We start from the raw sequence: 26177 nt of genomic DNA, 5'->3' as shown, positions 1-26177 counted from the left end.
ACATAAGGGGTCACCACTGGTCGCTACTTTCACTTTTCGGCATTCTTCTTTTTTCTTGACATAACCCTTAGCATTTTTTCGGCTACAGATGCAAGTACAGAGTCCGCAAAACCACTTTTCAACTTTTTCCCCTGTACATGCAAGCTTCTTGACATCAAATGTTCACATAATTTTTTAATTGACTGAAATAGGTAGTTTCGCTCAGCGGTTCCTTTTAAAAGTTCAGAAAGGCCACTACAATCGCTAATTAGCCATTTTTCGCCTTTCGTCATGTATGCCCAGCCCGTTAGGCTCCGGGAACTCAAGTGAATTTCGATGTCGAGGAAATGCAGGACCATCCTAATCGGTAATTCAATGGTAAATTGTAATCCTGTGCATCTTAGCAAGCGCAGCAGAGCCAACATAGAAGAAAAAGACATGTAAACAGGACGGGCGCTAGCGCCCGTCCTGCTTACGTTCTGCTGCACTTGCTAAAAGCACACGTTCTACACCCACCAACTAGCCCAAATTTCTGCGCGGAAATTCTAATCCTTGAGCGATTCACGGCAAATGTATAATACACATTGCACAGAAGTTTTAACATCAAAATCTAAATTGAAACAGAACAAGAAATCGTCCACATATGTAAGACATGCTATCGCACCATTGTCTCCAATTTGTTGTCTGAGCATAGGGTCCCCTATTGCCATCAGCAGGTTACACAGCCCCTGGGCAATACATGACACGATCGTTATGCCATCTCTTTGAACATACAGTTACTTCGTATTGTACACAAATCGACTGCAGATAAATCCGGAGCAACTCCAGAAACTCTAGTACTTCAGTGAGACAATGACTTATGCCAAAGGCGTCGATGCTCTCTCCTACAGCTTTAAATGCTTCACGTTGCGGAGTATTGTAAAAAATGTCCGGGACGTCCAGTAATACACATGTGACTAGAACGTTCTTTTGGAGAACCTACTAATACCTACTAATACACATGTGACAGGGCTTTCTTTTGGAGAAGCTGTTATCTTTTGGGAACCACCTGTGAGGTATGGAACGTCACCTATATGTGCACATATCTATGTGTGAACAACACCGCGCCACGTGCGAGGCCTGACGTTGGTGGCTCCAGAGACGAAACACCTTTCGTCGGGGAAAGGAGCACTCCTACTGGAGGAGGGCAAGGCCTGAGCAACAAAGGCGAAGCAAATGAAGTCGCAGTTGTTGCATGAAGTTCGTTCTATCTCGACTAACATCAGTAGGCGTCTTGTATACCATTGTACGCGATGTGCTGTCACCGCATATCTCTCGTTGAGGCGACAGCACGAAAAGCGCTTCGCTCTCTGAAGCGGCCGCATTCCATTGCGACAGCGTTTTTTAGAGTTACACGAGAACCGACCCAACAGGCTTAGCCGCTAGCCTTACTTCGTGTAACATTCGAACTTGTTGGTATCGCATTCGTTACTTCCCCTTGCGGCGAAACTGCGACATTTGTTTTTTTTATTGCCACTTATTGCTTTTTCTACGAGATTATTGAGTATTGTAGTATTCTATAAAAATAGGGTGCCATGTGTTCAGTTTATTTCTGTGAAATGTTCTGTGTAGTTTATCAAAAACGAAATGTAAATCGCAATAGCATCCACCATTGTAGTGTTTGCTCTACAGTCTTTGACGAATACACCTAACTGAACACACAGAAGCTAGTTCTCTGGCTCATACTGCCATGTGCCCTTTTAACACGAAAGTCTATTATGCCGGGGTCCACCAAGACTTTAGTGAGGTATTTCCGTCGCGGATATGAAGTTGATAAAATGGACACTAACAGATGAGAAAGAAAAGGTTCCCCCGCCGGGAATCGAACCTATGACCTCTTGATAAACGGAAGGGCGCGATAATACGGTACACAATGAAGAAGATGGACACGGGACGACGCGCTACTAGCAACTGAAAATTTTTTTATTGAGGAAAGAAATATTTATACTACTATGCAATCATACCTAACCTAACGAGTCGACACCAAAAAAAACCTAAAAAGTTAAAATCTTGCGCTCAGCCTGCCTACGTCAAGTGACGTTCTAGATAGGCTGTCTCCCCCTCCTGCAAACTGATAGAGGGGTGACTGATGCAATGCAGCCCCTCCCTCTGGATGATGAAGGCCTCTACAATCTCCCTCTTCACGGAGCCCCTGTGCTTGTAGATTACTGTCGTCTGATCAAAAGCAGGCTTGCAGCTACCTTGATCACACCCCTTGCAGTGCAGCGCCAGATGGGTGAACGGCCTTCCTATTAATGAGCTGTAGTGTGAGCTGCAATGAGCTGCAAGAGGTGTGATCAAGGTAGCTGCAAGCCTGCCTTTGATCAGACGACAGTAATCTACAAGCACAGCGGCTCCGTGCAGAGGGAGATTGTAGAGGCCTTCATCATCCAGAGGGAGGGGCTGCATTGCATCAGTCACCCCTCTATCAGTTTGCAGGAGGGGGAGACAGCCTATCTAGAACGTCACTTGACGTAGGCAGGCTGAGCGCAAGATTTTAACTTTTTTAGGTTTTTTTTGGTGTCGACTCGTCGGGTTAGGTATGATTGCATAGTAGTATAAATATTTCTTTCCTCAATAAAAAATTTTCAGTTGCTAGTAGCGCGTCGTCCCGTGTCCATCTTCTTCATTGTGTACCGTATTATCGCGCCCTTCCGTTTATCATGAACCAACACCAACTCGCCCAACTTTTTACCTTACTATGACCTCTTGGCCCACGACGATAAGCGCCCGTCGCTCTACCGACTAAGCTAACGAGCCTTTTATTTTTCTTTATCTAAGCTAACGAGCCATATGCCCAACATTCTGCGAACGCGCCTTATTTCTCTCACACATTCTCTCTCTGGCACTGTGTTCTCTGTTGACGGGGCTAGAAAGGGTGGGGGGGGGGGTACCGCCGTCTGTGAGCGGTGACGTGAAGTAATGCGGCATGACACTTTCTAGCGCCGATAGAGAACGACTCGGGGACGACGCAGTTAAAGCACGGCCTAGTTGGCCATGATTACCTGACACGCACAGGCACGATAACAACACACACGTTGGAGCAGTGGGAGGCGCGACTGTCCAGCTCAGACCTGGCCGATCAGCAAGCGCTCATCGACCAGGTTGAACGGGCGGCCAAGCCCAGTGGGGCCCTCGACTAGGGCTCCCCCCCAAAAAAATTTTTTATTGTTAATAAAGTTTATCTCTCTCTCTGGCTATGATTCTCGGAGGTCATCGTTAAAGCGTCTCGACACCAGCGAAAAACAGTGGCCGCGATAGCATCGGGGAGCCGCCCTAGACGCAGTTAGGTTCTACCTTTCGCTTCGTGTTTACGTGGTGACGGCTCCTCGTCAGAGTAGTGCAACTTCCACATACACTAACGGTGTTTCTCCGCCGCCGACCGCTTCCACTGCGGTAGCACCGACTGATAAAATTGCTGCAATGAGCGCTGCAGAAAGGCGAAGATGTCGAAGGGCTAATGTCGCGCCTCGGTGGAGCGAGACAGAGGCCAGCGGGACGTGGGACGCCTGCGCGTGTTCGCGGCTCAAGCTGCGAACCTCTGCCTGCCGTGCTGCTGAAGTGCAGTGTGGTAGTGCGTGCATGAGCACAGGCGTAGGTTACACTATTACTGGGGAGCGCATAATGTGCCGTTTCTCTTCCTAAATGATGACGCTTTCAAGAAGTGCATATCGAGTACCAGTGTTTATTATGTGCTTGTTGTTGTTATCTTTGCGCGGGATTCGCGATACGATGTGTCCAGGTGTATGTTCAAAACTTCAGCCACCACAGTGGTTAAATCGTGATCATGGGCGTTTGCCGTCGGGACGCAGATGTGCCACTAGTAGTAATGCAGAACTATCGGTAAATGGACTATCGATAACATCGATAGCTTTTTTTACACTATCCATAGTGTAGACAGACTATCGATAGAGAGAGAGAGAGCTCTTTATTGAAAGGCAGAGAATTTAGCCGGCGTGTGTAAATTCGCTGACTCGCTACTCTGCGTGGGGAAGGAAGGGAATTGGGGACTGAAAGACACAAAGAGGGAGAGATGTAGAAAAAATATAAAAAGTGAAAATAGAATAAAAAAGAGGTAAAAACACAAACTGAGTTTTTTGTGTCTTGGGCGGGGACGTGTGCTGACAGGGATTTATTACGTGCTTTCAAGGTGCCAATAAAGGTTGTCGAGCTGACCGATGCTCGCTAAATATCTGAATAGTAGTTTCATCACTTGCCTCTGTTGCGTGGCGCAGGGTAGAGGGCCCAAGACACAGTCAATTGATGAAGTTCTTTCGGTCAGCATATGCATGCAATGTTCATAGCTTCGGCACACGCTCGGCACTCAAACAAAATATGCTTGACAGTTTCTATGGAGCCACAGTTATTACAGTATGGACTTTCGGTTCGACCGAAGCGGTACCGTAAACTGTTTCCATAAGCACTGTTTAGTCGAAGAGGATGGTACAAAGTTTCCAGATGTCGAGGAATTCTGCAAGGGAGTCTTGGTCTTAGATGTGGGTCGATAGAGTAGAGGAAAGCATAATGACGTGTCGAAAGGTTCCAGAGCCTCTTGTTTTCTTCGGAAGCAAGTCTCTTAGCCAGCTGGGAAGTATCAGATTTAGTGAAATAGGTTCGCCTATAATTTCGGTTTTGAAGTCCTTTGCGTGCCACTTCATCCGCTTTTTCGTTGGCCAGAATACCGCAATGAGCTGGTATCCACTGAAATGTGATAAAGTTATTTGTGGTAACAGCCAAGTGGTGTAAGTACGCTATATCAAATGAAATCGGATGATTTGTTTTCTTTGAGAGGTTAAACAGTATCTGTAGCGCTCCCTTGGAGTCGGTGAGGACCACCCATCGGTTCGGCGTTTGACGTAGGATATAGAGGACGTAAAAAAGGACACAACAGCGCTGTGCAAATATGTCGATTATAAATCACCAACTAGCCCATGCTGCCGTTGTCTCAAATAGAGGACAGCTTCTTTGATGCCGTGAAGTTCTGCTGTCGTCGAGGATGTCCTCCTCTGTAGCCGATAAGAAAGCATTTGTCTCGTGGAGGAAACAGTGATTTCCTCCTTGGACACTTTCGCCTCTTGATATAAAACAATTTGTACCTGGCATCAATGGAGCAAAGAGGCGCATCTCACAGACCGCACTGCTGCAGACTACTCTTTTCTACTTAGCCCAGCACTATACCCAGCACACTCATATATTCACTAACGCCTCCACCACAGACTATCGATAGTACTACTATCGACAAACTACCGATAGTGCAATTGGTAGCATCATCGTTAATTTTACTAGCAATATTACTGCCGTGCGTATTATCTGCTTTGTTTTGGTGCATTCGGGTTTCACCCACAAAGACTTAACCACGCGTTTGACGCAGACCGCGCCGAAATGAAGCTTCACGATTGTTTGATATCATTCTGTTAAGATTACATGCTGGACGAGAATAGTCAAGTCTATTCGAGAGTTTACGTGAGCACCAGCGATAACGCTGGAAGGTTCGATGACTGATCTATAAAAGACGACGCGTGCCATCGATGATCAGATTACTCGACGGCCGAAGAGTGTTCTCGCCGCTATCAGTGCGCAGTGTGTATCGCTTGTATTTTGAGTTTAAATTTTCTGGTCACAAGTTCCCCAAATAAAGAGCTCCGCATTCCCCAGTCCTGATGCAGCATTTTTCACCATCACAACCACGTGACAATACCATCGATAGTGGTGTGAATAATGATGCTGTTGCTGGCCGGCAATATTGCCAAAATATTTGCGATAGCCTGCTATCAGCTTCGCTTAATTTATGAGAAATTTTTGGCGGGAGAAATCAATTATTTACGCAGTTAAAATAGCGGAATATATCCATTAAGAAATTCATATCTAATAGCAACGAGTTACACCTTACAATTAACAAACTTAGTTCTTGATATTGTTTTTTATTTGGAAATCAGAAAAATGGAATATAATCTCGAAGCCGCGCAGTACCACCACATGTAACGGCTTCCTTTCCACTACAGCTGAACAGTTTGACATTATGATCATGTGTCAGCAAGGCACCCTGTTGAAGAACACAAGCACGTCAACTTTGTTGCCCTCGGCCAATCGCCCAGTGTGGGCATGAGCCACGGCTTCTAGGGTCCACTCTGCTCTGCCCTTCAGCCTGCTCCTCCGGCTCCAGAATGTACCACGCACGCGGGGAACCAAGTCTATTCTGCAATGAGTTCGCGCTGTTGATTTTATACTATCCATAGTACCATATCATTTATTATCGATAGCGCTATCGATAGTATTTTCTACGATCGATTGTTCGGTAGTAGTGACTCAGCCATCGATAGTATCGATAGTGCCATCGATAGCTCTGCTTCACTTGCCACTAGGAGTCAACGTGGGTGCATCCAAGTCAAATGGTGCGGTAGCTGCCAAACACCAATAGGCATTGTACAAGCTCTCATATATCGCTGCACAATAAGCACTAATTCTCTGAAGATACGTTTCACTTCCGTGTTATATCGATTCCTATGACGTACGGATCAGCCATGGTTTTTTTTTTCTTTATATTGTCACGCTGCATGAGTTCGCTGGAGCCAAGAAGAAGAGGAAGGAGAAGGGCGCACGGGGAGCGAGCCGTTGTAGGGCTGACCGTCCTGTCCCTTGTGCTGCACCCAACATCTCTCATTATTCTCAGCTTGTAAATGAATCCATACCATCGTTACAGTTTTGGTGGAGGTGCGGGGTACGTAACACTGGACGACCGAGCTCTACCGCCCCCTCAACGCAGTAAACGGTTGGCCGGGCTACCACCGGGAGACGTTACCATGAATGACGCGGACAGACGTGATGATGGCCATGAAAGAACCGCACAAGAGACTGCTCGCCCAAGACAGGCGGGCTGCACTCCTTATCGGGAGCCGCGCACATTCTCGGGAAGAGAAGATGAGGACGTCGACGACTGGTTGCGGCACTATAAGAGGGTGAGCCGCCTTAATGAATGGAGCGCCTCTGCACAACTCTCGCATGTTGTCCTGTACCTTGCCGGAACTGCACTTCTGTGGCTTGACAATAATGAGGATGTGCTGACAACTTGGGAGACCTTCGTCGACGAGATAAAGAAGTGCTTCGGTGATTCGCTCTCCAAAAAGAAAAAGGCCGAGCAGACGCTTTCACGGCAAGCACAGCTACCTGGAGAGACGTGCAGGACCTACATAGAAGAGATCCTGAAGCTATGTCGTATAGTGAATCCAAACATGTCGGATGAGGACAAGGTGGGACATTTGCTCAAGGGAATTGCCGAAGATGTTTATAATTTTCTTATCTCTAAGGAAGATGTCACGACGCCATCCGACTTGAAGCGTCACTGCCGTGCCTTTGAAGCTCTCAAAACACGGCGGGTACTTCCGAAGTTCGGCCGACTGGACAACGTCACGAATGTAGCAAGTGTAGACATCTCTTCCTCTGACGACCTCGCCGCTATGATACGGCGTGTTGTCAGAGACGAACTGGCTCACTTTCAAGGTGGAGATGCCAACCGCGTGTGTCACCAGTGTGCATTGGATGAGCGCTATCCGGAAGTACCGGTCTCCTGGTCACGACCTGCATACACCAACCGCGATGACGTCCATATGGAGAGCACCATGACACAGCCTCAAGTGACAACTTTTACGCGTCGACAGGACGTGCCGCCTCGGCGAGTGTCTTCCGACTACGTAATGCCCAGGAGACCTGTGTCCTACAACAACGAGAACCACCGCAACCCACCTGTCTGCTTCAATTGCGGTGTTCAGGGACACATCTCGAGGTACTGCAGACGTCGTCCGCAACGCACTGCAAGAGATCGTGCGTATCTGCTTCGCATGCAAGACGCCGCACCCTGGCACCCATCTGCCCCAGCTACCCCTTTTCGCTTGCCACCGCGGGAATACATGCCCAGCAATTCGTCTCCGGTGTCTGATCGCAGCCTGACTCCGCCACCAACCCGGACGCGTCGATCGCCATCACCGCGCCGCCCGCCTAGACCACCCCAGCTGGGAAACTAGCTGGTGCGACCGATGGAGGTGAGGTCGCAGGACGGTCATCTTCGCAAATTCCTCCGCCTGTCGTCATGTCAAAGAACAAAGTGTGTGTTTGTATTGAGGGTGTTAGTACTGTTGCCTTAGTAGATACTCAGTAGATTGCGCTCAGGCTACTGGCAAATACCTATGAACCCACAAGAGAAAGAGAAGGCCGCTTTCATTACGCCGGATGGCCTCTTTGAGTTTAATGTAATGCCCTTTGGCTTGTGTAATGCTCCGGCAACCTTTGAGCGATTCATGGACACGATCCTTCGCGGCCTTCGATGGAAAATATGCATGTGCTACCTTGACGACATGGTCATTTACGGCAAGACATTCTACGAGCACAACCAACGGCTTGAAATTATTCTCGACTGCATCCGCCGTGCGGGACTGATCCTTAACTCGAAAAAAGTGTCACTTTGGTGAGCGTCAAACGCTTGTTCTTGGTTTTCTTGTCGACAAGGAAGGTATCGGTCCCGACCCTGAGAAGCTTGCCGCCGTCCGAGACTTCGAGCAACCGAAGACAGTGAAAGACCTCCGCAGCTTCCTTGGGCTGTGCTCGTATTTCCGACGTTTCATAAAGGACTTTGCACGTCTAGCTCATCCACTCACATCTCTGCTTCACAAGGACACACCCTTCGCATGGACTGCTGAGTGCGAGTCTGCGTTCAGTGAGCTAAAGTTTTTACTTACCTCTGCTCCAATTTTACGCCATTTTGATCCTGAGGCACCAACTGAGCTTCACACCGATGCTAGTGGTGTGAACATTGGAGCGGCACTTGTACAGATACATAGCGGACGCCAACAAGTCATCGCCTATGCGAGCCGTACACTCACAAAGGCAGAACGGAACTATACCGTCACCGAAATGGAATGCCTCGCGGTAGTGTTCGCCATTCAGAAGTTTCGACCATACCTTTATGGCCGTCCCTTCAGGATAGTCACCGACCACCATTCACTTTGCTGGTTGGTTGGACTACGCGACCCCACCAGCCGGTTAGCTCGCTGGTCATTACGGCTACAAGAATACGACTTTTCCGTCACATACAAGAGTGGTCGCTGTCACACCGATGCTGACTGTTTATCTCGACTTCCGTCAGCAAGCACCCGAGATGGGGAGGATGACTTGGATCGGAATATCCACGGAGTTTCCCGATGCCGCCGCCTTCAAGCGTGAACAGGAGCAAGACCCTTCCGTAAGGATTCTTCTTGATGCCGCTCGGTCAGCAGCACGGAGTTCGCCTTTCACCATATCCGCAGGTTTATTGTACAAGAAGAACTATTCCGCTGAAGGTGCTCCACTCCTCCTCGTCGTGCCCCAGAATCGTAGACCCGATATCCTTCGCGCCATGCACGATGACATTACATCAGGTCACCTAGGCTTCGCTCGGACGCTGCAGCGTGTGCGTCAGCGTTTCTACTGGCCCAAGCTCTGGAAGACAACAAAACAGTACGTTGCCAGCTGTGCTGTTTGCCAACGTCACAAAGAACCAACAACGCCTCAGGCGGGTGCCTTGCAGCCAGTTAAGCCACCAACCCTTCCCTTTGAAAAGATCGGCGTCGATTTGCTTGGCCTCTTCCCTAAGTCATCTGCAGGGTGTCGATGGATTATAGTGTGTGTGGACTACCTGACGCGATATACTGAGACGGCGGCGCTCACTTCCGCTACAGCAGCTGACGTCTCATTCTTCCTGCTGCACTCTGTCATTCTTCGTCACGGTGCTCCGCGTGTTGTGATTAGTGACCGAGGACGACAGTTTACAGCGGATGTTGTTGAAGAACTATTACGCCTTTGTGGATCTGACTATCGGCATTCGCCACCTTACCACCCTAAAATGGCCTGACTGAGCGCACGAATCGCACCTTGACCAACATGCTTGCCATGTATATGTCCAATGACCACAAAAATTTGGGCTCTGTTTTGCCATTTGTTACGTACGCATACAACACGGCGAAGCACGAAGTCACCGAGTATGCGCCTTTCTTGCTCTACGCTTGCCATTCCCAAAGCTTTATCGACACGATACTTCCCTGGTCTCCACATGAAGACTTCTCAGTAGCCCGGACTTTATGTCGTGCTGAAGAAGCTCGTCGACTGGCTCGCCTCAGGACTATTTTGTCACAAGATCGAGCCAAAACTCGTTATGACGCTCGACACACGCCTGTCACATTTGCTCGTGGAGACCTTGTTTTGCTCTGGACGCCTGTGCGAAAAAAAAGGATTGTGCACGAAGTTTTTGTTCAGGTATACCGGACCATACGTCATATTGAGACGTTTGAGTGACGTCACGTTCGTCATCGCCAAAGTGTCCTCTGACAACCGGCGGTCACGTAGAACCCAAGCAGTACATGTTGCCCGCCTAAAGCGTTACCACCATCGGGCTACGTAACTCGCTCGGAGAGCTTCGTCTGCACCCGGGGAAATTGTCACGCTGCATGAGTTCGCTGGAGCCAAGAAGAAGAGGAAGGAGAAGGGCGCACGAGCAGCGAGCCGTTGTGGAGCTGACCGTCCTGTCCCTTGCGCTGCACCCAACATCTGTCATTATTCTCAGCTTGTAAATAAATCCATACCATCGTTACAATATTGATGTGCTCGGGTTTCACCCACAAAAAGCTGTTAGCACTGCTCGGCGCAAGCCGTGCCGCAGTGTTTGATAAGCTTCGCGATTGCTTGATAGTGATCTGTTAAGATTACGTTCAAGACGCGAGTAGTCTAGTTTGTTTAGGAGTTTAAGCGTGCACTAGCGATACCGCTGTAAGGTTCGATTATTCAAAGAGACGACGCGTACTGCCGACGATTAGAATACCAAGGGCCGACGACTATGATCGCCGCTATCAGGGCACAGCGTGCTTTCCTTATACTTTGAGTTACAAAGTCTTTTGGCCAGTAGTTAGCCCAATCAGGAGTTGTGTTTCAGCCTTTGACGGCCGCCTTCTTCGCCGTACTTCCATGTGAGAATATAGTCTGTTTTTTCAGGTCGCTACAACGTCTGGGAGTCAATAACGAAGGAAACTAATTTCACCATGAAGAGTAATCTCGAAGCTATAAGTCAGCTGCCATTGTGTACCATGCACTGACCGCAGTAAGACAGTGCTAGCAACTTCCTTCGGAGAGTAAACGCGAGTCTCATATTACACTCGCTTTCGAAGAGAACTTTGCCGAAGGTGTGCTAGAACAACGTCGCTGCATGTCCCGCGACCCTCTTTAATTTTGCTGGTAAAAACATATTTTCCTCTCCGAGTACCCAGTACAACCACATCAACCTTAGCGTCACGAAAAAAAATTGCCCTCGTTAAAGAAATTCCGAAGTCTGCACTGAGCCACAGCTGATTTTTCCGAATTGTGCGAACGGAGGGATCTTTCGAGATCCTACAAAAAAGTATTTTATGTCCCGGCCTAAAAATTTTTCTTGGCATACTATGAATAGTGCGAGTTCAGAAAATGCTGTTATCTTGCAGTACTGAGGCTCACAAGTTAAGAAACGAAATTGCAAATATGGCACAGTGTCAAAGATTGCCCTAATTTCAGATTTTTTTTTTGCTTCACTGGTATGACAGACAGAATTTTAAAACTTTTTCCAGAGCGTTCCGATTCAACCGTGCCAACTATAGTTTTCGAGTGAGCTGTAAAAAGTAAACGAAGAATGCTAAATAAAGACCTGTCTCTACAAGTGCAAATCTTGAAAATCAATTAAATAAAGGTCCCCTTCGATTTACTTTAGGGGACACTAAATATATATAAGAAACAATTTTTTTTCTTACTAGTTAGTTACTCTTTCACGATACAAAAAAAAAACATGGCTGATCCCTCCGTCATAGGAATCGGTATAACACGAAAGTGAAACGTGTCTTCACAGAAGTTGTGCTTATTGTGTAGTGATATATGGTAGCTTCTACAATGTCTATTCGTGTTTCGTAGCCATAGCACCGTTTGACGTCGATGCACCCATGTTGGCGCCTAGTGGCATGTCTCCATCGCGACGACTAACGCCCATGATCATGATTAAACCGCTGTGGTAGCTGAAATCGCGAACATATATTTGGAATCAGCGAATCGTGAATCGCGCCAAAAGATGACATCAACAAGCTCATAATCAACACTGGTACCTGATATGCACTTCTTCAAAATGTCGTCAATTAAGGAGACAAGCGGCGCGGTGTGCGCTTTCTAGTAATGGGTTACCGACGTCTGTGTTCATGCATACACTACCACACTGCGTCCTGTTGACCTCCGTCTCGCTCCACCAAGGCACGACATTCGCCCGTGGAAATCGTGTCCATTTTGCAACGCGTATTGCAGCAGTTTTCTTAGTCGGTGTTCTCGCAATCGAAGCAGTCGCCGGCGGAGAAATCCCGTTGGTGCACATGCAAGCTGCACTACTCGGATGAGCCGGCGCACGCTAACACGAAGCGAAAGGCAAAGAACGCAACTGCGTCTAGGTTCCCTCGGCGACGCCAGCGCGGCCAGGGTCCCTCGTTGGTATCGAGGCACTTTAACGATGACCACCGATATCGCGTGCAATCTCGGACTAAGCGCTAGTAATTGTCCATCGTGACGCATTACTTCTTTTTACATCTCAGAGACGGCGGCACCACCCCGCTCCGCCCGCCTACCTACACCGCCAACAGAGAGCACCACGCGAAAGAGGATGTGTGAAAGATATAAGGCGCGTTCGTGTAGTGGCCGTCATCTGCCAAGTTGGCTTAGTGGGTTGAGCGTCGGACGCTTACCGTCGCGGCCGCAAGGTCGTGGGCTCGATCGATTCCTAGCGGCGGATCTCTTTCTTAGTTTTTCTATTTCTCAGCCGTTGGCGTCCATTTTATAAACGTCATAACCGTGACGGAAGTACTTGGTTGACCCCCGCATAAAACACTTTCGTGTTAAAACACCCCTCTTGCTGCGAGAAGGCGCTCCGTAAGCGAGAAAAGGCGGGGAAAGAAAATGCGGGTCGCGACGCCACCTCGCTATCCCCGCACCAAACGCCTTGGGGTTAAGAATTTTGACAGCACCTACGAGGTCCTGTGTAGTTCATAATCAGTAAAACTGAAGTACTGCGTCCTCTGAAGGGGACATAGATATAGAAATCCGTGACATGACGCGTGGAGATTTCGGCGCGAAATTTAAGATGGAATACTTGACCTTGATTTTATGATCACCAGAATTAATCTATGATGGTGAAGTGAACGACATCAGAGTTTTCAGAGTTCGATTTATCAATCAAAACCGATTCGTTTTTGTACTTTAGTCTCCCTTTAAACTCACCAGAATTAAAGTCAAACGCGTGCGACTGTAAAAAGATGTTGCATTATTCTTGTGAGATCGGAGTTACGAAGGCAACAAAGTGGCCAAATTGACGTTAACACATAACTTAAATGTGCCAGTATGCACCCATAGGTACCATTTTTCATGATTTTTAGGTGTTAAGTATGTTCTCTCCTGTTCACAAAACAACAAATTGGCAGAAGAAACGGAGAGCTGGCTTGGAAAACTAAATCATTACTACATTCCCTCAAGCTAATCGCAATGACCTCAACATGACTCCCAGCGACACAGCATATAAGCTGGCATCCTCAGTCACACGCTTCGCAATGCCATCCTCCAACATCTCGCGCGTATGCGAGCCAGTGTACGCGACAACATGGAGGAGGGCGGAGAGGATCAGCCACCGGCACTTTATCGCTGTTCATTTCATGGTGGTAATCTTAGCAGGCAGATGACGCACTGCGGTACAGGCGCTGCTTTCGCAGCTTCCCCGCACTGAAAAAAAAAACTAGCAATAATAAAAAAATTCGGCAGATCCCACATACCGGGGTAATCGATGTAATGCGAAGCATGCTGCGGGAAGGTGACTGTGGCGTAATTTTTTACATTAAGCGATACGTTAACAAATTACGCCTAAGATAGGCACAAATGTTTTGCACATACACATACGTTGAAGAGTCGCATATTCGTTATATAACCAGTTGTTTACAGTTGCGTAACGACGCCAACAAGAAAATAGGTATTACCAACACGAGACGCTGTAAGCAGATATGTAGTGCTTATACTTCTCGATTATGATGGAGGACGTACGCATGTTTCACGAACGCGTGTGCATATGTGGAAGGGGCTCTTGACAGCTGTCACCTTGATGGCGGCGAGCGCAATGTCTTCGTCATTGTGACTGATGTGCGCTACGAAGACCTCGCAGATTCCGCTGCTTGTCTTTGTAGATTCGCTGTCTGGCGGCCGGCGAAGTGGGATGCGGCCTACGTTGAAGTTGCGCATCGCCGGGTTCATATATGTGCCCATGCCTCCACACCTGAAATGAAGCCGTTTCCTGTCGACAACACATTGGAATCCCGCAATTGCAGTCGGCTCATCGCTCCAGGTTTCAGATAGTGCTAACACGCCTATTTCTGTAGGCATAGCGTCCTTTTCGAGGTGGTGCATGTGCGCGCACACAGACTGTACGATGAGAGCGGCGAGCGTGAGGTGATTGTTGTGGTTGCGGCACCGAATTAAGGTGGTAACCCGGTCCAAGACAATGTCTAGAGGCCTGTTTGCTAGCCGGATCATGTAGTCGACAAACTATCTGTCGATAGAACCCGCGACATGTCGGAGCCTGAAGTGACCTTTTGCGTTTGCGAGGCTGGTAGCCCTGGAAAGTGTTACGCAGACCAACTTCAGTGTATGGCGCTTATCGTATCCGAAGACTATCTGGGCGTATGTGTCCCTTTGTGACTTATATAGAGTGATGGCGTTTGCTTGTCCAAGGGGAAACTGCGCCCTCTAACACGATAAATTTTGGTGGCGTATGTCGTGGTTTTGGTGATTCGTAGTCCCAGGGGCACTCATTTCAATTCTGTTGAGGGTGCGAGGTACTGATGTGCTTCGTCCTGGCTGCGACGACAGTGCCTACCGTGGACGTTAGAAATTCAAGCCGCAGTCGCCAGAGGTTACCGTGTTCCTCACGCTCGATGTAGGCAAGATCACAAGCGTTGAGGTCTCCTCGCACTATACATGGCATTCGTGAAGGGTTTTTTCTGAAAGATTTTCAAGCGCTGGAGCAGCTTTGTGGTAGTACTTCTGCTTGCCACACATACGTGCTGGTTTCGATTCCCACTTGAACCAAACATTTCAATTTTTTTTTATTTGCATCTATTCCTAATTTTCGCTCACGGACAACGCTGATTTTTCGCTTACAACAAGCGTCGCAGACCCCGACATCGGAATTTCTGCGAAAGAAACTCTTCAACACTATCGGGTTATACTTTCACTGAGCGATCCCAGGGGTGCAGCCGATGCGCCACAATGTATAGCCAGGAAACCCTCATTTCCTTTCCTAACACTTTTGGCACGTTCTCGCAGTCAATCGTTCCAACACTGGCCAGTTTGACCCACGTAGCAAGCACCACAGCTTAAAAGGGGATTCTCTGCACCACACCCCTCGTACATACCACAAAGCGGTTACGGTGGTTCACCTCAAAAACGGATTCCCTTTTCCTCGTAGGAATGCCTCTTCTTGTCAATGAACGAAGCTTGTGTGGGGCGGTAAAAAAATCGACACTTCCCCCCACCCGCCCACACATTTAGGTCTGCGAGTATACAGGCAACTTGATTCTTCTGCGGAATGTTGTGGGAATCTGTTGTGGGAATCTGGTTCCGTTGCGCCGTCTGCTTACTACTGTTCCATTCTTTTGTGCGATTTATATATCAAAGGAAGATGGCAAGTTGGACGATTTGGTTGATGTCAAGGAGGTTGAAAAAAAATTCTGGAGTGGAGGCGGCGCGCCGCCGCTGAAGCCGACGACCGCCATATTGCTCCAGACAGAAAACGTGTGGGTCGTCGCTTGGGCCCGCGCGGAAGTTCCACAGATGGCGAATTTCTCCACTCCTTTGGTGACAAGCGGGTGTTGTGGATGTATCATTTTTTGGATTGCGATCCAATCGATAACCACATTTACAATTTGTCAAAGATTGCCAAGCTGTACATAAAAAACGCCGGGCCTGCGGGGAGTGCGCAGCACAGTCACAGCCAAAGCTGGAAGAGTGGCATTTCTAGAGCCCGTTCTAAACTCTCTTGGGGAAACTAATACAAGTACACATGCAAGGTACCCTCTACGCCGCGAATCATAGAGAAGCAATCACTATGCCATTATTCGTTTTTCTGCGGATAAACGAGGCATCCGCTACACATCTGTAAGGCATTATGGGCACTTTGTTGATGCTGCCTGTGGCTGATGACGATGAAGAATTATGGCTGAGCCTTTTGTAATGAATTTCAAGCAATTAACGATCCGGTCACATGTTGCGTAATTAGCATTGTGTGACGCCTGGTCGTTATTTTACTCTTGTGACACGCTATATTACACATTTAACGCGATTCCTTGCCCGACATGCGCCTGTAAGGATGTTTTTGCAAAGGAGTTCCAGTCACTAGCGTGGCAATGTGGTAGAATACTCGACTACTACGTAGAGGACCCGGGTTCAAATCCCATCTGAGCCTGTCTATTTTTCTTTTTTTTTCCTATTTCGCGCGATAGTACGGACACCGGTGGCGGCAGCGGATAACTACCCCACTGCCGTTGTGATCTGATAACAGCTTTTGCTGTAAAATCAGGCTTCATCATATTTCAAAGAAATCAGCCGGAAAAAACTTCGGCAGATCCCGCGCGTTGTGGGAATCTGTTTCATGCGAAGCAGTCAGCCAGTACTTCTATGCTGTATTTTATAGCTTTGAGCCAAACGTTATGAGGTGGATGAGCGTGTTTTTGTAAGTGTAGTAGCTGTGGGCACATCGTGGGCTTACCAGGCACGTCGACAACACTGGCGTTTAGACGGTAACTTTGTGGTGCAACGTAACGTCAGCCCTCGCGTTAGAGCACATACGTCAGTATTATCGAAACTAGCAACAACTTGTAGGTTGTTTATTCTTCAATAAACATTCAGTTGGCAGTTCAGCGCTAGTCCTGTTGTGTGTGTTCCTAATTTTGTCGTCGTTTTTTTCGCGCTGCTTCTAGTTTTCGTATCGAAACTAAGTGCACAATATGGTGCAATAATGTGGATATCATACGTAACTTTCGTTAATGTATTCCTCTGGGGTCGAGCAATGCTTCAATATAGCTTGCTGAAACATAGGAATACAAAGGTAACGTTTATCACACTGCTATAAAAGAGGAGCCAACACTGGAACAACAGAGGTTAATCTATGACGCCTATATCGTAGGAGTACACACGTACTGTGCATTGCTTTCTTGTAAAATTAGATAGCCAGCACCAAAACCATAATTGACGTTGCACCAACATTACGCCTGCATGGACTGTTTTTTCCAAACCAGTCTATATACGTGAAGTGCCTGTGTGGTAGAATATTTGATTGCCATGCAGAATGCTTGGGTTCGATTCCTGCTATGATGCTAATATTTATTCTTTCCATTCGTCGGGTCAACGCTGCCGATGTCGGTTTTTCTTAACGCTCTCGCATTTAAATTACTAATGTCGCTTTTCGGCGTTCCTGGGTAGATATAAACTGTCAATGACCTGTTGCGCATAACCGTACCCCACGGCCAGTGGTAAACGGCTATGTGCCACACGTGTCTGGAGGAAAGGGTTTGACGACGTACGCGACAGGATTTTCTCGTTATTCATGACATGATCTGACAGTCATAATCGTCAAATCATCTTACCTTCCCATGCCGATTTTCGTCTACACCAAGTTATGGAGGTGATAATGAGAGCACTCAGGCGTAGGCGATAGGTAGATAGATTGGTAGATAGCAACGCTGAATGTGCCAAAGGTTCGCTAAGAAATGCTTCGCATGTAAAACTGCCAGAGTGGAGTAAGAACGCGGCTGACAAGGAGTGTTAGTTTTTAAAAAAATGTAGACGAGCGTAAACAAGAGCTGCAGCAGGCTAGTCAATTAATCTGCTTTCGTATCTCTTCATTTGCTGCGTTTACTTTTTAAGGCAGCTTGTTTTTCATATGGTTAGTTTCGTGACTGTCTGCATTATGCGTAAACAAGAGCTGCAGCAAACTGGTGAACTAGACTGCCTTTGTATCTTTTCTTTTGCTGTGTCTAGTTTTTAAGGGCGCGTGTTTCATTCGGTTAGTTTTGTGAATTTCTGCATTAAATACATTTTGAAGTTATTTTGTATTTGTTGCTTTATCGATTCACGTATAAACCACATTGTATATGCTTCTTTTTTCTTTTGAAATTGTATAAAAGCCGGGGATGAATAAAATTTTATGTGCCACTTATTAACTCCTCCATGTGGCTTCATTTCGGGAATGCTGGAAGCGAATTCTACGTGTTATCAGGCACGCTTCAGCCCATGTATTATGGCGTAAAAAACTGTCTTCTTCAATCTTGCAGGACAAATGAAAAATTCGGCCAAATAAGTGACACAAAATATCCAGTTCTCATGCTGAAACGCCTCCGCGGAAGTTCACAATTACGCTGCCAGCGCTCAAGCTGCGCTGCCTCTTGCCAGGAGCAAGATGGCTGCCAACCGGTTTGCCAGGCTTCACCCGCTCTCGTGGGCGCGTATAGGGGACCTCCACTCCAGAAGTTTTTCTAAACCTCCTTGGTTGATGTTCATTTTTGAAGAAACAGCGTATAACTAAAGGATGGACGGGTGAAGGAGTGCACAGGACATGCTCTGAACTCACAACTGAAATTTATTTGAAATAAAAAGTCACAGTTTCGCCGCAAGGCCTAAACAATAAATGCGATAGCAACAAATTGGAATGTAACACGGCGAACGGCAAGCAGCTCGAAACTTGCAGCGCGCTCCTCATGCACAAAGGACGCACGAAAAGAACACACAAGACGAGCGCGAACTGACTATTTTTCCTGCTCGATGCTTGCAGGGCGCTGCTCAAAACACACACAAAAATCACAGCATATCCACGAACTGAATGGTGATGACGGAGGTTCAATCCAGTAAACCTCCAGAGGTTAAATCCAGTAAACCATGAATCCTCTGTACATCTGCTCAATCATCATCATATAAAGAAGTGACACGAGGTTGCTGTGGTGTGATTGTATATGCCCATTATATATACCACGTTTATAATTTACATATCGATGCACTATATACACAAATTTACATATTAATGAAGTATATACGTTTTGTTCAAGAGCTTATTTACGGATCACATAAGCTCGGGGGAACGTTTTCCTTTTCGTATAATGGCGGCGACAGCAGCGAGCCCTTGTCGGTGCTGGCGTCTCTCTTCGGCCTCGCGAGCTTTCAGCGCAGGGTCTTGGCGGCGAGCCCGCATCCTGCTGCATTGCGAGCCCTCCTCGCTGCTGCCTTGGCTTCTTCGGTGTTCATGATGAGTAGCGGTGGCGAAGTGCACTGAGTGATGTGCGGCGAAAGACAAAGCAAACGCGCCAAGAGCGAGCGCTATCTAAGGCGCGACCCTCTAGCGCCTTTCAAACTAGAGCACGCGCCGAGAGCACATGTAGCGGCATCATCAACCCTCACAATCATCATGATCGTTTTTACCATTTACGCGGCGCGGCTCATGCTGGGCTCTCGAGGCGCGAGCAGTTGAGAACGAGCTGGGAATCTAGCGGCAGCAATGAGAACTAGCATGCACGGCAGGAGGGACAAGAGACAACCACCCAGCAAAAGGAGGAAGCTCCTCAAAACGCCAGGCCTGCTCAGAAAGCGCAGCACAGTCACAGCGAAAGCTGGAAGAGCGGCACTTCTAGAGCCCGGTGTAAACTCTCTTGGGGCTACTAATACAAGTAAACTAGCAAGGTTCCCCCTACGCCATAAATCATAATTTTTGTGACGGTAGGAATCACCAATTACGCCACTATTCGTCACTCTGCGGAGAAACGAGGTACCAGCTACACATCTGTAAGACATTGTGTGCACTTTGTTGATGCGATGGCTGAAGACTATGAAGAATTATGGCTGATCCCTTTGTAATGGGTTGGAAGCTTTAAACGACCCACTAGTTCGGTAATTCGCATTGTGTGACGTGACAAAGAGAGAGAGAGAGAGGGAAAGAACTTTATTGAGGTCCTCAGGAAATAGATCATGGAGGCTTTATGGGCTTCGTTGGCAACCAATAAAAGTGCACTTGCGAGGAACCCACTACGCCAAAATTATTCATAACATCTGTGAAGTAGGGAAGCAGCCATTATGCCATTTTTCGTCATTCTGCGGAGAACAGTGGTACCCGCTAAGCACACGTAAGATATTATGTGCACTTTGTTGATGCTGTGCCTGATGACGATGAACAATTATGGCAGATCCCTTTGTAATGGGTTGGAAGCGGTAGACAACCTACTCGTTGCGCAATTCCCTTGTGTGACGCCTGGTTGTTATTTTACTCTTCTACCACGCTACATTACATATGTTTATGTGGTTCCTTCCCGACATGAAGCCTGTATATGGTCTTTTTGCAAAGCTGTTTCAAGCACCACCATGGGTCTGAGGTAGAATGCTGGGCTCCCACGCAGAGGGACCAGGTTGGAACCGTGCTCAATCCTGGATATTTTTTCTTCTTTCGTTTTTTTTCTTATTTAGCGCGATACTGGTTACGGACACCGGCGGCGGACAACTACGGCGCCAAAAACCGCCCTCGTTGGGATCTCATAACAGCTTTCGCTGTAAAAGGGACGCTCAAAAAACGCACTGGTACATACAGGACGAGAGCGAACAAATAACTGTGGCAGAATTGTTGTTTCAACTAGCCCCTACATTCTATCTTCTAGCTAGCAGCGCGCTCCTTTCGCAAACGTGGCCGCTGCAGCGAGCGAAGTGACCTTCGTCACTTCCCTCAAGTAACACCTGTCACAGTTGTTACTTCAACTAGCCCCCACTTTTGCTCTTCTAGCTAGCAGCTCACTCCTTCCGCAAACGCGGCCGCTGGAGCGAGCAAAGTGACCTTTGTACCGTGAAATCCAAGACGTATAAACCTTCCCACTCAAGAGTTAACCGTTCGGGCACGGTCGACCATGCCCTGTGTATCAAAGGAGAAGTCGGAGGCACGCACGCCCACTTCGGCATGACGACATTTAAAGCGCGCAATTCGCGAAATGTCGCGGGTGATGGTGAATATTCTGAGGCACCTCAGAGCCCTGCGTACCACCAGCAGCAAATGGTGTATATAAATAGCTTGCCGTTAGTATGCTGGAGGACGTATGCTTTCTGGCGGAATTGTGCGACCCCTCGGAAGCGAGGGGTCGCAGGTTGGAATCCCCGTCACGCGCTTCCGAACATTTTCTTCAGAATTATTTGTGTTTTGGCTAATATATATATATATATATATATATATATATATATATATATATATATATATATATATATATATATATTGTTAAGCTGTCTATTGGACAGCACTCGGCGACAATGAGCTATGGCGACAGTCAAGGCCAAACCACGGGCTCCGAGCGCGAGCGGCGTTTAGAAGAGGACGACCCACTATAGGAGCCGCTGGAGAGCGCAACCGTTAAACAGTACCAATTGCTTCGCCACAATTACCCCGGGTACGAAAAGGGGAGCCGTCCGGCGACCTAACAGCTCGTCACTATGAGTGGGTCATAGTAGGCCTTGAGGCGCTCCACGTTGACTATGTCGCGCCCTCGACGGCGCATGTCCGAAGCTGGTTTGATGGGTTCGATCAGGTGGTTGACCGGGGATCTTCGCTCGACGACCCGGTAGGAGCCTTCGTATTTTGGCAGTAGTTTTTACGAGAGACCAGTTGCAGTGGTAGGGACCGAGAGCCATACGAGCGCTCCGGGGCGGAACGTGGACTCAGAAGTGGTGGTGCCACCGCGAAGGTTCTTCTGCCGCTCTTGTTCGTGCGTTGTAAAGGACTTTGCAAGCTCGCGACACTCTTCAGCAAGCCTGGCTGTGTCAGAAATTGGCGCACAATCAGATGGATCCGGCTTGTAGGGTAGTATCGTGTCAATAGTGTGCGACGGGTGCCTTCCATACAACAGGAAGAAGGGTGAAAAACCAGTAGTGCTTTGAGGGGCGGTATTATAGGCGTAGGTGACGAAGGGCAGAATGGCATCCCAATTTGTGTGATCGGCGGCGACGTACATTGAGAGCATGTCGCCGAGCGTGCGGTTAAAGCGTTCGGTTAGGCCATTCGTCTGCGGGTGGTAAGCAGTAGTTTTGCGGTGAACAGCATGGCACTCTTTGAGAATGGCTTCGACGACCTCCGACAAGAAGACACGGCCTCGATCGCTGAGAAGCTCCTGGGGAGGACCGTGACGCAGCATGAATCGGTGTAGCAGGAAGGAGGCAACATCGCGCGCTGTAGCCGCTGGGAGGGCTGCGGTTTCGGCGTATCGCGTTAGATGGTCAACAGCGACGATGGCCCAACGGTTACCAGCCGACGTCAGAGGATGTGGTCCATACAAATTGATGCCCACGCGCCCAAACGGACGGTTAGGGCAAGGTAATGGTTGTAGACCGACTGGTGACACGTGCGTTGAAGGTTTTCGGCGTTGGCAATCGAGGCAGGAGCGGATGAATTTCTGCACGTAGCGGTACATCCCTCGCCAGAAGTATCGTTGTCGAATGCGCTGGTAAGTTTTGGATACCCCAGAGTGCGCGCATTGCGGATCAGAGTGGAAGGACTCGCATATTTCAGCGCGCAGACTTCGGGGTATTACAAGTAGCCACTGGCGGCCGTCGGCGTTGTACTTGCGTCGGTGCAGTAGGTCGTCACGAACGGCGAAATGGTGGGCTTGACGACGCAACGCGCGAGTGGTTGGTGTTGCCGACGGATCAGTGAGCAAGTCTATCAGCGAGGCGATCCATTTATCCTTGCGCTGCTCGGTAGTGATGGTGGGAACATCGATAGCAGCAATGTGAGATACTGAACAGGAGGCGTTGTCGTCAGGCAAGGGGGAGCGCGAGAGGGCGTCGGCGTCAGCATGCTGGCGTCCGTTGCGGTACAGCACGCGGATGTCGTAGTCTTGCAGGCAAAGTGCTCAGCGGGCGAGACGGCCTGAGGGATCCTTCAATGACGACAGCCAGCATAGTGCATGATGATCGGTGACGACATCAAATGGGCGACCATACAAATAAGGTCGAAATTTTGTAAGAGCCCAGATGATCGCCAGGCACTCTTTTTCCGTGACGGTGTAATTGGTCTCGGCTCTAGTAAGCGTACGACTTGCGTATTCTACGACATATTCGGGGAACCCTGGTTTGCGCTGCGCAAGAACAGCGCCGAGGCCTACACCGCTCGCGTCCGTGTGTACCTCCGTTGGGGTCGTAGGGTCGTAGTGACGTAGTATGAGAGGAGACGTCAATAAACGACGGAGCTTGGCGAACGCGTCGTCGCATTCGGACGACCAAGAATGTAGGGGCCCGTTACTTCCATGGAGCTGCGTCAGCGGCGATATGATGGTGGCAAAGTTGCGTATGAAACGTCGAAAATATGAGCACAGTCCGACGAAACTGCGCAGTTCTTTGACGGACGTAGGTTTGGGAAACTCGGCCACGGCCCGAAGCTTGGCCGGATCGGGAAGGATTCCGTCCTTGGACACGACGTAGCCTAGGATTGTCAGCTGCCGTGCTGCAAATCGGCACTTGTTCAGATTCAGTTGGAGGCCGGCGTTGCTCAAACGCGTCAGAACAAGCCGCAGACGTTGAAGATGCGTGGAGCGAAAACGACGACGTCGTCCAGGTAACACAGGCACGTGTGCCATTTCAAGTTGCGCAGAACGGTGTCCATCATGCGCTCGAAGGTCGCGGGCGCATTGCACAGACCAAACGACATGACGTTGAACTCGTACAAGCCGTCGGGCGTGACAAAAGCAGTCTTCGGTCGAGCATCATCAGCCATGGGTACTTGCCAGTACCCCGAGCGCAAATCGAGGGATGAAAAATATTCTGCTCCTTGGAGGCTGTCAATCGCGTCGTCGATTCGCGGCAGCGGATAAACATCCTTCCGAGTGATCTTGTTGAGCCTTCGGTAGTCCACACAGAACCGCACAGAACCGTCCTTCTTGGCAACGAGAACAACAGGAGACGCCCATGGGCTGTCCGAGGGTCGAATAACGTCGCGTCGATGCATATCGTCGACTTGCTCATTAATGACCCGACGTTCTGTGGGAGACACGCGATATGGACGTTGCCGCAGTGGTGGTTGGGAGCCAGTGTCGATGCGATGTGTGACAGCGGACGTGCGGCCGAGAGAAGTTTGCCCGACATCGAAAGAAGAACGAAATTCTTCCAACAGGCACAGAAGCTGGGAACGCTGGACCGACGTAAGGTTGTCAGCAATGGCGGGACCAAATACATCCGCGGGTGATGAATCAGACGTGGAAACGGCACTGATGGTGCGGGAACTGGTGCAGTGCGAGTCATCGGGTGCGTCCAGAACTTGTGCGCCTTCGAGGGGCTCCACTCTGCCGAGACATTCCCCTCGCACCAACGCAACAATGTGCGGGGATGGGTCGGTAACAAAACTAGCGGTGCTACCCTGAGTGACTTGCACGGTAGCGAAAGGTACCAGCAACCCTTTCCTAGTGCAAACGCGGTCAGATGGCGAAAGGAGTGCAATGGTGTCGCAGAGACCGGCGCAGTAAACTGGCACGGCCATCGACGAGTTTGGGGGAACTTTGGTATCGTCTTTGACGAGGATCTTGGTGAATGCCGATGGACTGTCTGCCGGCGTCAAATGTGAGAACGGTGAGAGTTCGAGGGCGGCTGGTGCGCAGTGAATTATGGCGTCGTGGCGGGAAAGAAAATCCCATCCCAGGATGACGTCGTGGGAGCATGCAGCAATTATGATGAACTCGACGTCGTACAGAACGTCCCGAATGACGACGCGAGAAGTGCATACTGCTGTAGGCCTAATACTCTGCGAGCTGGCGGTACGGAGGGACATCCCAGAAAGTGGCGTCGTCACTTTTCGGAGTAAGCGGCTAAGTTTTGCGTCCATAACGGATACGGCGGCTCCAGTGTCGATAAGGGCAGATGCGCGAACACCGTCCACAAACACATCTATGACATTCGATGGACTTCGCTGAGGGCTTTTACAGTTCGATAGCGTCGCAGCCCTTGCCTCGTGGACTGCGACGACTAGTTTTCCTGCTCTCGTGCGACAGAACGTGGCCGCATGGGTGATAGTGAGCGACGTCGTGCAGACGGAGAGCGGCGAGTGGATAGAGCCGGGCGTGACGTCGGTGACATAGGCGGGTCGTAGAATGCACGGCTGGACTGGCTGGTGGTGGGTGACGCGACTCGAGGCGGCTGCACGCGATGACAGTAACGCGCCACGTGACCGGCATAGCCGCATGCAAAGCAGATGGGCCGATTGTCGGGTGTGCGCCATCGGTTCACCGGGGCAGGTCCCGCCCATGTCGCAGGATGCGATTGACGGGGCGGCTGCTGAAACGACTGCATGGTGGGGTGCAGCGGGGCCTAGGGATGACGGCAGCATACGGAGCCGGCACACCCGCTTCGAAGGACGGAGGTCTAGCGGCGGCTTCGGCGTAACTCAATGGAGCAGCCGCAGGGATTGCCTGGTGCGTCCTGGCGACAACTTGAGCGTAACTCTGTGGCGCAGGAGTCGGAGGTTGCTGGTGGTACTCAGGCATCACCTCGGCAATTTCCTGCTCAATTGCTCGTCGGAGAGGAGGAAGAAGGGTCGTCGACGACTGTTGAACGTGTGGCGGGTGGGCGAAGGCCAGGAGAGAGAACTGGCGTGCGATTTCCTCGCGAACGAATGCCTTCACTTCTGCCAGCAGCGTGGCCTGGTCAGGTATGGCCGCCAAGCCAGCAAGCTCTTCGTCGCGTGATGGAGAGCGACGGGTCATCGAACGTTGCCGGCGGAGCTCCTCGTAGCTCTGGCACAGTGTTATGACCTCTGCCACGGTGGAAGGGTTTTTGGCGAGCAACATGGTGAAGGCATCGTCGTCAATGCCCTTCATAATGTTCCGGATCTTGTCAGACTCGGACATGGTGCCGTTGGCTTTCTTACACAAGTCCAAGACGTCTTCGATATAACTGGTGAAAGATTCACCGGCCTGCTGAGCTCGTTCGCGCAAGCGCTGTTCTGCTTGCAGCTTACGAACTGCAGGGCGGCCAAAAACGTTGATGACGGCGGTCTTGAAATCCGACCAAGTCGCAAAATCGGACGCGTGGTTGTTGTA

General features: G+C 49.3%; 1 protein-coding gene across 3 annotated transcripts in view; it reads right to left on the bottom strand.

The window, feature by feature from the left end:
- Positions 1-26177, bottom strand: part of LOC119375883 (Kv channel-interacting protein 4) — a 380219-nt gene that overhangs the window by 157474 nt on the left and 196568 nt on the right. The gene's annotated exons all lie outside the window — the stretch shown is intronic.

Source organism: Rhipicephalus sanguineus, unplaced genomic scaffold (assembly GCF_013339695.2).
Source record: "Rhipicephalus sanguineus isolate Rsan-2018 unplaced genomic scaffold, BIME_Rsan_1.4 Seq10031, whole genome shotgun sequence".
Taxonomy (NCBI): Eukaryota; Metazoa; Arthropoda; class Arachnida; order Ixodida; family Ixodidae; genus Rhipicephalus; species Rhipicephalus sanguineus.
This window is presented reverse-complemented; position numbering and strand designations above follow the sequence as displayed.